Consider the following 14,637-nt stretch of genomic DNA (forward strand, 5'->3'; position numbering starts at 1 on the left):
GTAAAGTACCATGTTGTGTGTAATTCACCTTAAATTATCCAAGACGAAGGATTAGATAGATTGGGTAGAGGACAAATGATATTGGAAATGTGTTAAAATGTTAACCTAAGGTAAATTTGAGAACAGAGCATAATGGATGCTATTTGTATTATTCTTAAAACTTTTCCGTAGGTTTGAAATTCCTTCCCCCAAAAAGTTTTAAAATTTACAACTTTAAAATTATTGTTTCATATTTAAATAACATTCCATTGTATGCATATACCACTGTTATGAACAGAAGATCTGTGTCCCCCACCACCACCAATTTTTTTTTTTTAACGCCTACAGCACCTGGTCTTCTTAGGTGGTCTCCAATCCAAGTGCGAACCAGGCCCAACCCTGCTTAGCTTCCGAGATCAGACGAGAGCGGGCGCTTTCAGGGTGGCATGGCCGTAGACCCCCTGACAATTTATATGTTAAGATCCTACCCCCTCCCATGTGATTGTATCAGGAAGTGGGGCCTTTGGGAGCTGATCAGGTGATAAGGGTGGGACACATGGAAAAGAATGCAAACTGTATGTGGCAGATGATTCTACTTATGTGAAGTTTTAAAACAGGCAAAAGTACTCCAGATGACAAAGGTCAGAATAGTGGTTCCATTTGGTGGGTATCAGCTGGAAAAGGGGAAGGATAGAGCCGTTCAGGGTACAAAAAAATTCAATGCTTCTTATGAACACGTCTCATTAAGCTGTATGCTCGAAAGCTTTGCACATAGATTATACCTACATAAACATGAAGGTAAAGAAGCAAAACAGATCAATTGTCCTATATTCATTAAATGAATTACTGTAAAGCAGAGGGGAATGAATAAGTTAGTTTTATACAACGAAAAGGATGAATCTCAGAAACATAATTTTGAGCAAAGGAGCCAGACACAAAAGAATATATATTTCATGTTCCATTTATGTGAAGTCCACAAAAATGGGCATTTAAGAATGTATGTCTGGGAGGTAAAATGCTAAACACATGCATGAAACACTACAATGCCGTGAAAGTCAGGAAAATGCTTTTCTTTGGGCAGAGAGGGGTGGTTGTTGTGGGGAGGGCCGGAGAAGGGGGTTCCAGGACACAGGCAACATGCTGCCTCTTCACCCGGGTTTCACTTTGTAAAAATTCATTGAGCGGTACTCACGTGTCATGTGCACTTTTCATATATGTTGAAATGAAATATACATAATTTTCCATCACATCTGAATCATAAGATACTATGGGATAAATTCAATTAAATATACATCTCACAACTAAAGAAGACACCAGCTGGTCCTACACAAGCACTGGAGACCTTCCAATCAAACTGATTAGGAAGAGAAGGTGCTGACACAAGTGTAGACTGCTTCTGCCCACGACGCTGGATCAAGATTCTCTACTTTAGCTAAACATGAAACACTTTTTCTTTTCTTTCTTCCCTTTGCTCTGGCATTGCCCTGGAAAGGTAATATCACCGTCCGTATCTCCCAGGCGATTGCTAAGTGGAGGAAGGAAACCTCTGAAATGTCCAACTTTCTATTTCAGGCTGGTAAAAAAAACCTAAGTGGCCCTTGCTTTGAATGGACAGCTGTGCCCCAGCGGAATTCGGGCCCACGAATGCCTAGGCTGCCGACGCACCACGGGACAATGCCTCTTAGATTATCTGACTGTGCTCCTAACTGTTCTAGAAAAAAACCTACCAAGAGGCTTTCCATGATTCAGAGTTCGATAACTTTGGCATGGTCCTATTTTCCTGGTTAGGAATAGATGCCAGTGGAAACATGATCAGAAACACCTCCTTAACTCTTGGAGACACTACAGATTTCATTGCTGAGGCATCAGCTGCCCACAAAGATCCTTAGACTCTGACCAAAGGTATTCTTTTTTAAAAATTTTATTTATTTAAATTGTCTTCAAGTATACAGTACATTTGTTAGACATCTATATAGTTCATAAAACGATCCCCCAATCGCTCCCTCCCTCCCCTGGCCCTCTGCCTACCCATCATATTAATGCTAACTGCATTCCCTGTGCTGTGCTCCCATCCCTGTGACCATCTATCATCTATTAATTTGTTCTTTAACCCTTCACCCCATTCCCCCAGCCTCCAACCCCCCTCCCCTCTGTCACCAAATTGTCCACTATATTTGTGAGTCTGTTTTTGATTAGTTTGTTTTTTGCTCCTTAGATTCCACATATAAGTGAAATCATATGGTATTTATCTTTCTCCATCTGACTTACTTCATTCAGCATAATAACCTAGAGGTTCTTAGGTCCATCCATGTCGTTGCAAATGGTAGGATCTCATTTTTTTTAATGGCTGAGTAATATTCCATTGTATATATGAACCATAATTTATCCAGTCATCTGTTGATGGGCACTTAGATCACTTCCATATATTGGCTATTGTAAATTGTGATGCCACGAACATAGGGATCCATAGATCTTTACGAATTATTATTTTGGTTTTCTTTTGACCAAAGCGTTCTCGATAGTTGAATAGCCTTTGATTATCTTTAGCTGAGAAGGGTGGTGTCCATGCTGTGGCCAGCACCACCCGCTGTACCTGGAACAACACTTTAGTTACATAAGATCATTGAGCGGGCCATTTGGCTTGGAAGGATGTTGATTCCTTCGAGAGGGTCTCTCTTTGATTGGTTTGGGTCTTAGGGACTATGGCTCCAAAGTGCACTCCAAACGTTGGCTGTTATTCTGCTTATGGTTACCATAGTAATCTCCCTGATGTTGTATTCTCTCAAAAGCTTTAAATACATGTCTGCAGCCACTAAGGGCCAACCAACTACTCTCCCTAAGACTGGGATATCAGAAGAGGAATGAAAATCATGACTGACTGAAGGCTTATGAACCTGAAACCGTGACCTGTGAATGTCGCAGAGGTTAAGCAGAAACGTCATGCTACACAGAGGATTAACTGAGCTGCGGATTAGTAGCTGACAGTGACGCTAATGTCTTAATTTTTTATCACATCTCTCAATTAAGCTGAGAGTACAGTCAAAAAGGGGGGGGGGAGTGTTAAAGAAAAAACCAGAGGCCCAAAATGACATCACTTGTGCTAAAGGCCGTGGTACCAAACCTAGATTTAATACCTGCCCTAATTGCTGTTTCATCCTCTCCGCGAAACAGAATCTTAATCAACCAGTCTGGAATTTTCTGGTCAACACCACAGAGGTAGTCTGTCACACCCGCTCTGGAAGAGAATCCAAGAAAGAAGAGCGGTCTACATGATAAAAACCCTTACTGTTCCCTTCCTTCCCCTCAAAAAATACTTTTTTTTCTTTCTTTCCTTTCTTTCATTCATAGCTCCCTAGTCCCACCCTTCTTATAAAAACCTTCCATTTTGTACGACCCCTCGGAGCGCCCTTCTTCTTGCCAGATGGGATGCTGCCCCGTTCATCAACCGCTCAGCGAAGCCAATCGGATCTTCAGTTTTACTTTAGCAGCAGCAGCAGCAGCAGCAGCAGCAGCAGCAGCAGCAGCAGGAAACTGACAAAGCCAAGCAGCAAGTCCCTGTGCAATGAGAAGAAAGCGTGGCCCACAAGCGCAGGGGCCTCAGCCTCCTCGCGTCACACCTCTGCGGTGGACTTTGTGGCAATAAAGAGCGGAGGCGTCCCTCTGGCTTAAACAGCCCAATCCTCCCAATGAGACCTCATACGCCTCACCTCCCAGTCTTTGCCCAGGCTCTCACCGCTCCCTGGGTTTCCCCCTCCGTGGTTGGATTTAGGGTTCAGTGTAGACTCAAGGTTCAGATTCATTCCGAGGCCTGGATCAGCAGTCGGTTTGTACCTGGGGTCGGGACTCTGCTGGTTTGTTCCTTCTTGGAAGCACCGCGGATCCTGCGAGACTGTCCAGGCCCCGCCCACTTGCGCCCCGGAAAAAGCTCCAAAGCATTACCGTATCTGGTTTGCGTGTCCCAGCCCCACACCTACCTCCTGGAGAAATTTCTCAAAAGATGAAGGTCGTTTCCATAGCTATTTATTCAAAAGAAACTGTGCCAAAGTCCTTGTTATCGGAATGTCCACAGAGCGAGGTTCCCACCTTGCCTCTGGCTCACCCCGCCTCACACCTTGCACCTGTGTTGCCTGGGTGGATGACCTGGTGCAAGCCACTTACGACTCTGCCCCAGGCCCTCCTTTGCAAAACAAGCGTGATTGATAAGAACTCTTTAATGAGGGTCTAAGGTTAAAATCCTATGGTTCTGAGAGCCTAGATTCCTTGGGGGCTGTGGGGGGAGGGGGGAAGGCGGCGGGGGTTGGGAGGCGGTATGACACAGGCTTTGAAATGAGACATTCTCTGGTTTGACCCCTAGGTCTGCCAATTGTTGGCTGGGTGCTCTTGGGAAAGTGACCAAACCACTCCCAACCCTCAGTTTCTTCATCTGTAAATGGAGATTAAATAAGGTAATGCCTCTTAAGTGCCTGGCACAGCGCCCAGCACCACACACACTCCATCTGTACCCCGTTGAGTCTGTAACAGTTATTTATAATTAGGTCCGTGCCCAGTAACTTAAGGACACAGTTCTAGACACTCTGGGTTGGGACACAGCAACTGTGGTCAGCTCCTTTATTAATGCAGAACACGATAGATCATGGAATGCAAAACAAGAAACATCAACCGCCCTCCAAGTGGAGACTGGTCCAATGCATACCATGGAAGGGTCCGTGAAGATGTCCCTGTATCAGGTGGCAGATACAGGGATTAATGAAAGGAAATTAATGTCTGGATCTTCATCTTCTCAGTGGACAATTCACTGAGCAAACCTGCCTGAGGATGTCCCCAGTTCTGTAGGAATAAATTATCCACTTCCCATTTTCACCCTTCACCCATTTGAAAAAAAGAAAAGAAAAAATACCACCTCCCCCCTTTCTCAGTTTATGCTCTCAGAGCAGAAAATCCTCTGGTGACTAAAAAAAGAGACATCTAGATCATTAATACAGGTGCTGAGAGAGGGGAGAATTCTGATCATTGGATAATGGATCTTTTTGCCGGTCTTTGCTTTTCAAGTTTTTGTTTCCAATACTTTAAGGTCAACAAAATTGAAAGAGGAACTACACGACTTGTCCGCTGAAAAATCACTAAACTATTTTTCGGAGATAGATCACAATTGGCTTTTGACATATAGCTTGCAAGGAGTTCAAAGAATTGAAGAATATCACTGTTCTGACATCCATTGGGTTTATTGAATTGTGTGAACACATTTTCTCCATGTTTGCATGAAAAGTGAGAAAGAGGACTTACTCATTTTTCCCTGGGTATCTCCTATGTATACAAGAGACATATGTGTTAATAAACTTCTATTTGTTTTTCTCTTGTTTTGAGAGAGAGAGTGAGGGGAGAGAGGAAGGAATAAACTTTTTTAAACAAAAATAAACATGAGAGACTACCAGAACTATGTTATGCCAAAAAATTTTTAAATAACTTATATATTTTAAATTACAGTTGGCACACAATATTAGTTTAAAGTGCACAACATAGTGATTAGACGTTTATGTTACTTACAAAGTGATTACCCTGATAAATCTAGTACCCATCTGACACCGTACACAGTCATTACAATATTATTGTCTATATTCCTAATGCTGTACTTTACATACCCATAACTATTTTGTAACTACCAATCTGTACTTCTTAATACCTTCCCATTTTTCACACTCCCACAACCCCCTCCCATCTGCAACCATCAAAATATTCTCTGTATCTATGAGTTTGTTTATGTTTCATTTGTTTGTTTTGTTCTTTAGATTGCATGTGTAACTGAAATTACATGGTGTTTCTCTTTGTCTGTCTGACTTACTCCACTCTGCACAAAACCCTCTAGATCCATCCATGTCATTGCAGATGGCACTATTTTATTCTTTTTTATTGCTGAGTAATATTCCATTGTATATATGTACCACCTCTTCTCTATACATTCATCCATTGATGGATACCCAGGATGCTTCCATACCTTGACTATTGTAAATAATGTTGCAATGATCATATGGATTCACATGTCCCTTCAAAGTCATACTTTGGGTTTCTTCAGATAAATATCCAGAAGTGGGATGACCGGGTTCTTCACTGTCTCTTGTTACAGCCTTTGTTTTAAATTCCATTTTGTCTGGTATAAGTATTGCTACCCCCAGCTTTTTTGCTTGTTTGTTTACATTTTTATGAAACATATTTTCCATCCCTCTACTTTTAGTCTATGTGTGTCTTTCAATCTGAAGTTAGTCACTTGCAGGCAGTATATGTAAGCATCTTGTTTTCTTATCTATTCAGCCACCTTTTCTTTTGACTGGAGCATGTAATCCATTCACATTCAAAGTAATTGTTGCTAGATATGTAGTTATTGCCATTTTTCATATGAAATATTATTCATATTTTATATCCTTTTTCTTTTTTTTTTTCTTCATGTCAAAGAAGTCCCTCTAACATCTCCTGTAATACTGGCTTGGTGGTGATGAACTCCTTTAACTTCTTGTCTGAGAAGTTCTTTATGTCCTTTGAGTATAAATGATAGCTTTGCTTGGTAGAGGATCTTGGTTGTAGCCAAGTTTTTTAATTGTTATTTTTCAGTTAGAGTTAACATTCAATATTATTTAATGCCAAAAATATTTTGAAAAATAAAGTTGACAAATTCCTAATAAAAATAATAATAATATGAATTGACACAAGAAGAAATAATAAACATGAATAGTCCTGTAATGATTAAGGAAATTGAATCTATAATTAAACATTTTCTCCTCCAATGTTGCTGATAGCACTTAAAAATATCAGATACCTAGGGATAAATTTAATAAGAGATTTACAAGAACACCACAGAGAAAAACAATGAAATCTTTTTGCGATCAATTTTAAAAGGCAGATAAATGAGGAGAGAAACCACGTTGCTGAATTAGCATTCTTAATATTTTGAACATGCTAGTTCTCCCCCAACAGATCTATAGACTCATTCTAAACCAAATCAAAATTCCAAAAGGATACTTGGTAGAATTTGATAAGCTCGTTCTAAAATGTATATGGATAGTACATCTTAAACCTACACAATATTATATTTCAATTATATCTTATTAAAAATGAAAAAGAAAGAAAAAGAAAAATGTACATGGAGATGTGAAGCATCAAGAAAAACCAAGACACACCCAAAAAGGAACAAGGCGAGAGAACTTACTGTACTCAATATCAGATTTCGTGGTGAAACTATAGTAGGTAGCATGGTGTAGAGGCGACATGAGGTCAACAGAGACCAATGCAAGAAATGCGACAGTTCCAAAGAGCAGCCCACACTTGGCTGGTGCCAGACATGGTATTACAGAACAGTGGGGAGAGGAAGGTTTTTTAAATAATGAGATTAAGACGATTGAATATATAGAGAAAAGAAAATGTGGTACTTACCTGAAATGATGTCAAATATGAATTCTAGGTAGACTATAGATCTAAATGTGAAAGACACATCTTTTTTATCCAATCATCTACAGAAGAACACTTATTTCCATGGTTTGGTTATTATGAATAATGTTGCAATGAACATAGGAGTACATATATCTTTACAAATAAGTGTTTTCAATTTTTTAAGGTAGATATCCAGAAGCAGAATTGCTGGGTCATATGGTAATTCTATTCTTAATTTTTCAAGGAACTTCCACACCATTTTCCATAGTGGCTGTACCAATTTGTAATCCCACCAACCGTATACGAAGGTTCCCTTTCCTCCACATCCTCTCCAACATGTGTCATTTCCATATGTGCAATGGAATACTACTCAGCCATAAAAAAAAAATGATGAAATATTGCCATTTGGAACAACATGGATGGATCTTGAGAGTATCATGCAAATTGAAATAAGTCAGATGGAAAAGAACAAGAACCATGTGATTTCACTCATATGTGGGATATAAAACAGAAAGCAACAGATAAACAAACAAAGCGAGCGAACAAACACATACAACAGACAGCAGTATTGTGGGGGTGGGGGAAATAAAGAGGGTAAACGGGGTTAAATATATGGTGATGGAAGGAGATTAGACTTTGGGTGGTGAGGACACAATGCCATATATAGATAATGTGTTATAGAGTCATACACCTGAAACTTATAATGTTATTAAGCAGTTACCCCAATAAATGTAATTTTTTAAAAATGTGGAAAGTAAAACAATAAAGGATTTTGAAGAAAATATAGAGCATATCGAGGAAGGGAAAGTGTTCCTAATTGGAACAAGAAGATATTAATAAGAGTGAAAAATATTAATAAATGAGACTACATTCAATGGCAGTTCGTCAGAAGACACCAGGAAAAAAATGAAAAGGCAAATCACAGGGCGGAGAAATTATTGCGAGGAATAACCAACAAAGATCTTATACTCAGAAAATATAAAGAATTCCTAGGATTCCATCATAAAAACACAGAACACAGACAACCCAAAAGACAAATGGACATTGACAACAGACATTTACAAAAGAGGACGTTTAAAAGGCCAATGAACATACTGCGAGATACTCAACCCAGTCACCATCAGAGAAGGCAAATTGAAACCACAATGCAACGCGACTACACACTCACAGATTTGCTAAAATTAAAAGGTCTGTAACAAAGTTTGCAAAATTTGTGGAACAGAAGATCCCATACGCTGCTGATTCGAATTTTGATTTTCGAAATGTGGTTGTAACTTCAGTACTAAGATGAGAGACGTTTACATCAGTGACCCATCGTCTTTCTCCTGGGCGTACACTCAACGGAAATGCATAAACATATAGCGAGAGACATGTGTTTTGAATACTCGTGGCGGCATCATTCATATTGAGTGGCATTCTGTTGGTATAATGAATCATATTTATTCACAGATCCAAGAACTAACTGGGAGGAAAGGCAAATATAATTTTGGTTTTTATGTTTAATAATTGCATACAAATGAAGTAATGATTTGTTTTCATCACTTGCATACAAATAAGAGTTGTAATAAAAGCTAATTCAGGAAGAGAAATGTTAATTTCTTAGAGCCTAATGGTCACAAGAAACAAATTTGTTTAATTTTTCTTTATTTACATATATCTATGGGGAAGAAATATGATAGGACAATTACTAAAAGTTATTTAAGCATAAAAATATATTAGGATAAAATTTTGTGGCAGAGGTGGAATGAAATACAAATTCAAAGAGAAAAAGGAAAATGTAAAATTAAAGAAAAAGGAGTTTATGTCTTTTCTTAAATGGTCGATTGTGGATCTCAGGTATCAAAGGTACCACTGATATATTTAAAAGATTGGCATACCTTTTATGTTTAAATATCCATGTTTACAATACACCAGAAATCATGACGATTTAAACTTCTGAAGAAAAGCTTGCTGTCAACTTAAAAATGTATGAAGATGCAAAATTTTTCAAAAAAATATTATGTGCTGCATAAGCAAAATAGTTAAAAGACTATCGCTCTTCAGGCAACTGAAAAGAAACTCAGTTAAAACTGTGGCTCTCAACTCAGGAGTTTGGAAAGCTCAGATTTTTAAAAAATGTTTGACTCTGCTTATACAACTTACGATACTGATGAAAATTTCTAGAAAATAGCAGGTGAAGGAGGAAGCATCTCTGGTGATCTCCAGGGCTGGCACAAAATTCTAAAAAGGTCTATTTTAATGCAAAATTGATAGTGCCCACACATGATTTTTGAAAAGTATAGTAAAATACACATTCTGGTGGGGGGCTGGCTGAGAACCTCTGCTCCGTCTGCCTGGGGTGGCAGCTCCCTCTCTCTGAGGCCCCCGACCCTCAGGCTCCTTCCTGGACACCCCCTCCTCCGTCCTCCTCCAGTGCTGGGGTTCCTGAAGCCTGCGACCCAGATCCTCTCCTTGCTCTCTCTGCTGGGAGACTCCAGCCATCCTCTGGGCTTCGAATGCCACTATTGCAGGAAGAAGTGACATCCGATGGAGGAATTTGGATGCTCAGACAACTTTGTTAGAAGAAGGAGAATTTATTATCCGTCAGAGCGCTTGGGCTTAACAGCACCAAAGCACGAGCTCCCCCTGGTTGGATTTCTTACAATTTATATATCCTTGCAGTGTCCATGCATGGGGCACGTGATTCCTTTGTCTGAGGTTTTACATGCATCTCATGATTCAGGATGGGATGGGGGAGTTTTGGGTGGGTGCTGCAGGGGGGAAGGAATTCCCAGATGTTGTGAGAAACGTCTGCAGTCCTCACGGGATGCCTGGTGCTTGGAGCAACAAGGTCATCAGAAGCAGGTGTGGACTTGCACACAAGGACACAATGCAGGGAGGGCACACACGCCTTCTTGCTCTAGGGCCGAGGATAAGAAAAAGAGAAGAAATAGCTGATAACACGGTGGTGGCCTTGAGGCTGAATCTGGGAGTTGGCTGTAGTTAGTAATTACTAACCTGATAGTAACTAATAATAATAACAAAGTCAGCTTTGTGAGAGAGAATAAAAAGCCATGAAGAAGGGGTGGGGGTGGGGGGCTAGCATTGCCGTTCATCCCTTCTCCCTTATCCTTGTTAGAAAAAAGTATTTCCAGACTCTGACTCTTCTTCCTAACCGTCTCCGCAACACCAGACCCCTGGTCCTATCTATTTACAGATCCTTTGTCTTGTCGGTGTGACAAGAGTTTCCAGAAGGCCATTAAAAGATCTATAGGATGCTGTTAATCTATAACCGGCTGAGTCAGTCATTTCTGCAAGCCTGCCCCTTTGCATTTTTCAGATGCCTCCTCTCCTCTCTTACCAGTCTATACACTAAGGACCCCCAGCCCTATGCCTACTGCCCAGATCTGGAGTCATCTGGTCCCTGCCTGCCTCCTTCCCACTCCAGCTGCATGAGGCCTTGCTGGGTGTCTACCACTCCAGTCTCAGGAAACGCTGTTTCCTCACCTGGAATATTTGCTCCCCTCTTTCCTCCCAAGTCCTGCCCCACCTCGAGGTGAGAAACTAATGTCTGGAGGAGGCAAGAGAAATAAGATGTTTAATCAAGTCATAGTCAGAGACTGCAGTGTGCTGGTCAGCCCTGCAACTGGAGTGGGGAGGGGCGGGGGAGTGAGGGGGGGTGGTCACCTGCAGAGCACAGTGAAATTTTTGCTGGGATCCTTAACAGCCAGCCATTCCCCACGCCTGTGAAGGGGAAACAGTGTCTTTAAGTAGCCGCCCTACATGAAATAAAAAAATAAAATCGTTCATCCCCCATGGCTAAAACCATGGGCAGCCTATGCATGGGGAGCAGGCTACATATTCTTATCCTTCCCCACTGTACGTCCATATCAAAGAAAAATGGGTAAAGTCTTTAAACTAATTCATGGGAACTAAGGAATGATATATAAACAATTCCCTGAACACTTGGGGTCCCTCTCAGTGCCTTTGCCCTGTCTCTCTCACTGTCCTCATGTCTCTCTCTATTGTCTCTGTCCCTCTGAGTCTTTCTCAGGCTCCCTCACTTTTGCCTCTGAGAGGAGACCAAACTCTGTCTATGGAGAGCTAAGTTATTGCATCTCTAATAAACTTTCCTTTTGACTCTAATTTTGGCGTGTGTGTTGAATTCTTTCTTCACTATCTGCTCTTCTCTTGGAGCAGGGCTTGGTCTCCCCTCTACTCGTGGAAATTTGCCCTGTCCTCGTCGACCCCAGAGCCTGGCCACAGAGCTCATGGGCACCAACTCTGTACGTCAGGAGCTGAGGCCCGGTGCCCTGGGGCCGCCAGTGCTTGGCACAGGCAGACAGGCCTTCTGTATTTTTGTTGTCTGGATACCCCTCCTTAAGGCAGCCACTCCTTATTCTGAAAGCTGGAGCACTGTTGAAATAAAACACGAAATTAAATGCAGAAGGAATTTACGTTAGATTTGGAGACACGGGTGGATAAAGGGAAATATGACTTCCCCAAAGTAACCCCAGGAGCCAGTGACCTTCTGAACCTGGGCGGGGCCTTTTGTGGGCTCTCTGAGGGTGGGTCTCACTGTGTAGGGAGGCAGAACCAGTCCAGGCTGGTTCCAGCGGCTGACCTGGAAACACTAAGTAACCTTAGGAGTTTCTGCGGATGGAGGTAAAGGAGACCATAGTTTTGCCACCCTGAAGCCGCTCTTCGGGACGTCGATTTTAAACTGTTTATCAAGAAATAAGACTTGGAGGGGATCTTTGAGCCTCCACCCCTCCCCCTGCTCCGCTTTCCTGCCCAGGAGATTCAGATAGAAAAACCTGCTTAGGGAAGGGAGCCCGGCTTAACCACGTTAAGAATCCTCGCCCTCGCTAGACTCCAAGCCTGTTAGCTGGATTCTCCCTGTGTCATTGCCTCCGAGTTACCAGCAGGAACTTCCGAGCCAAGTATGTTCCGTCTGTCCCTCAACCACCTGTAAGTTGCCCATCCCCACTTCCGGAATCTAATACCCTGTCGCCCCCCTTTTCTCCTTTGTCTACAAATGTCTTAAATACCACGAGGCTGCTTCGCTGTCTTTGGAATTTTCATGCTTGTGTAGGTTCCCCATGAGCATGTATTAAAATTTCGACTTTCTCCTCTTACTCTGTATCTGGTAATTCGATTATTAGCCCTGCTAGAAGAACTCAGAAGGTGGGAGTGTTACCAAAAAAAAAAAGTTTGGCTGTTCACTGCTGGAAAGCCAACGAGAGAGAGAGTGGGTAGAGAGGAAAGGGTGCTTCATTCAGGAAGCTGGGCACCCCAGAAGCTGATCCACGTCCAAATGCCACCTCTGAAGTTCAGGACCCAGCAGAGGAGTTTTAAAGGGAGGAAGGGGAGAGAAGGTTCCCGGGAACAGAGAGAGTCTGTGTTTCTTTAGTCACAGATAACGCCTTTTCCTATCAGGCTCCTGGGAATCAGCAGCTGGTCTCAGCTCCCTTGGAGACATTCTTTTCTCCTGCAAAACAAACTCATAAATTCTCCTCAAGACCCTGAAAGTAAGAAGCTGAAGGAAGAAAGGGAATTCTTTTTCTGTAGACTTTGGACTTTTTAATGAGCCCATAATCATTTACTACTTGTGTAATTGGATTTCTATGAAAAACTATAATGAAGATAATGGCACGGAGCTGGGCTGTTTGAGGTGTGGGTGCCATGCCTGGCAGAAACAGGCACCCAGAACAGGACGCTAGAGAACTGTGACCTGCCCACTGATTTGACTCTCTGCCAGGATTGACCGTTAATCACGTGACGCCAGTCAATCCTCCGAGGGAGGTACTAATATACCGTCCCATCTTACTGTCTAGAAACTGGAATAACTGGGAGAGTGGGTCACCTGCCCAAGGTCACACGGCTCCTCGAGGCCAGCATGGGACTTGACCCCAGATAGTTCTTGGACGCGCTTGGCAAAAGGGAGGGGGAGAGTTATAATCAGTCTCTCTGAGGCTCTTCCCCTCCCTCCTTCTCTCTCCCATCCTGGACCCCGCTCCCATCCCCTCGTTGCTAAAGCCCAATGACCGGTGGGGCGGAAGGCGCCCCCTGGTGAAAGCAGTGTGTGAGTAGTGGAGAGAGGCTGCGCCCAGCGAGGGTCCTACCAGGACGTGGAAGGGCGAGGGGTCAGAGTGGGGTCATGCATTCACTTCATCACAGAGTAGCCACTCCTTACTGGGCAGGTCAGGGGTCTAGGAATGGAGCAAGACAGGGGCCCCCCAAAGTGAGAGAGAAGGAGAGGGAGGGACAGGAGAGTGAAGAAATGACCCCCTCCAACAACAACTCATACTGAAGAGCGGTACGACCTTGAGCCAGATACCTTAACTCTCGTCTGGCCCAATCTCATCAGATGCAGATGATACGTTAGCACCTCCCTCAAAGCATACACGGGAGATGGCCCTGATAAGGAGAAAATTCTGAGATGTCCTAAATGAAATTATAGAGGCTGGAGAATGTGAGAAAGAGAAAGAACCGTTAGTCTGTTAATGGCTGCTGGCTGGATGACAAAAGACTGCCCACATTCCTTCCGACGTTGCTGGAACTTGGGACCGACTTCCAGGTGGCTGTTTGCACGGATCGTTTTAGCCAGGCCCTTCAGCACGCCCTGCTTGCTTGCCTGCGGGCAGGAGTGGACGCTTCACGTAGACTCTGTAGACTCGGAGCTGGACCCCTTCTCCTTCCCCTACCCCTCTGCCCACGGCTAATTAAATTTCTTTCAAACTAACTCTTTCTCCCCCCTTTCCCCTACTTGATGTATAAAAATGCTTTCAAAATTCTGGTAATGCAGGGAGGAGGCAAGATAACTAAAATGTTAAATCAGACCACATTCAGAGGCTGCCATGTGCTGCTGACCAGCCCTGCAGCCAGGCCGGGAGGTCACCTGCGGACGCAGGGAGATGTCTGCTGGGACTGACAACCCATTCCCCGCACCTGTGGAGGGGAAACAGGAACCAAGAGTCACTCCCTGTGGTTAAAACCACGGGAACCTAAGGATTAAAGGCTGCATACTGGCAGCAGGCCCTTCGCTCTACATATTCTTACCTTTTCACGCTACAGACCCTTCCCCTTCCACACTGTATGTTCGTATCAAAGGAAAGAGGTTGACAGTCTTTAAACTGTAACTCACAGGAACTAAAGAATGACATATAAACTGAATTCCCTGGACACTCAGGGTCCATCTTGGTGTCTTCACTCTGTTTCTCTCACTGTCCTCTCATTTCTATTGTCCCTGTCCCTCTG

At 42.8% G+C, this 14,637-nt stretch overlaps 1 pseudogene; it reads right to left on the reverse strand.

Annotated features, from left to right (window-relative positions):
* Window positions 1-318: 318 nt before the first annotated feature.
* Window positions 319-437, reverse strand: LOC118611596 (annotated as a pseudogene).
* Window positions 438-14,637: the final 14,200 nt, after the last annotated feature.

The sequence above is a fragment of the Rousettus aegyptiacus genome, unplaced genomic scaffold (assembly GCF_014176215.1).
Source record: "Rousettus aegyptiacus isolate mRouAeg1 unplaced genomic scaffold, mRouAeg1.p scaffold_m13_p_14, whole genome shotgun sequence".
Classification (NCBI taxonomy): Eukaryota; Metazoa; Chordata; class Mammalia; order Chiroptera; family Pteropodidae; genus Rousettus; species Rousettus aegyptiacus.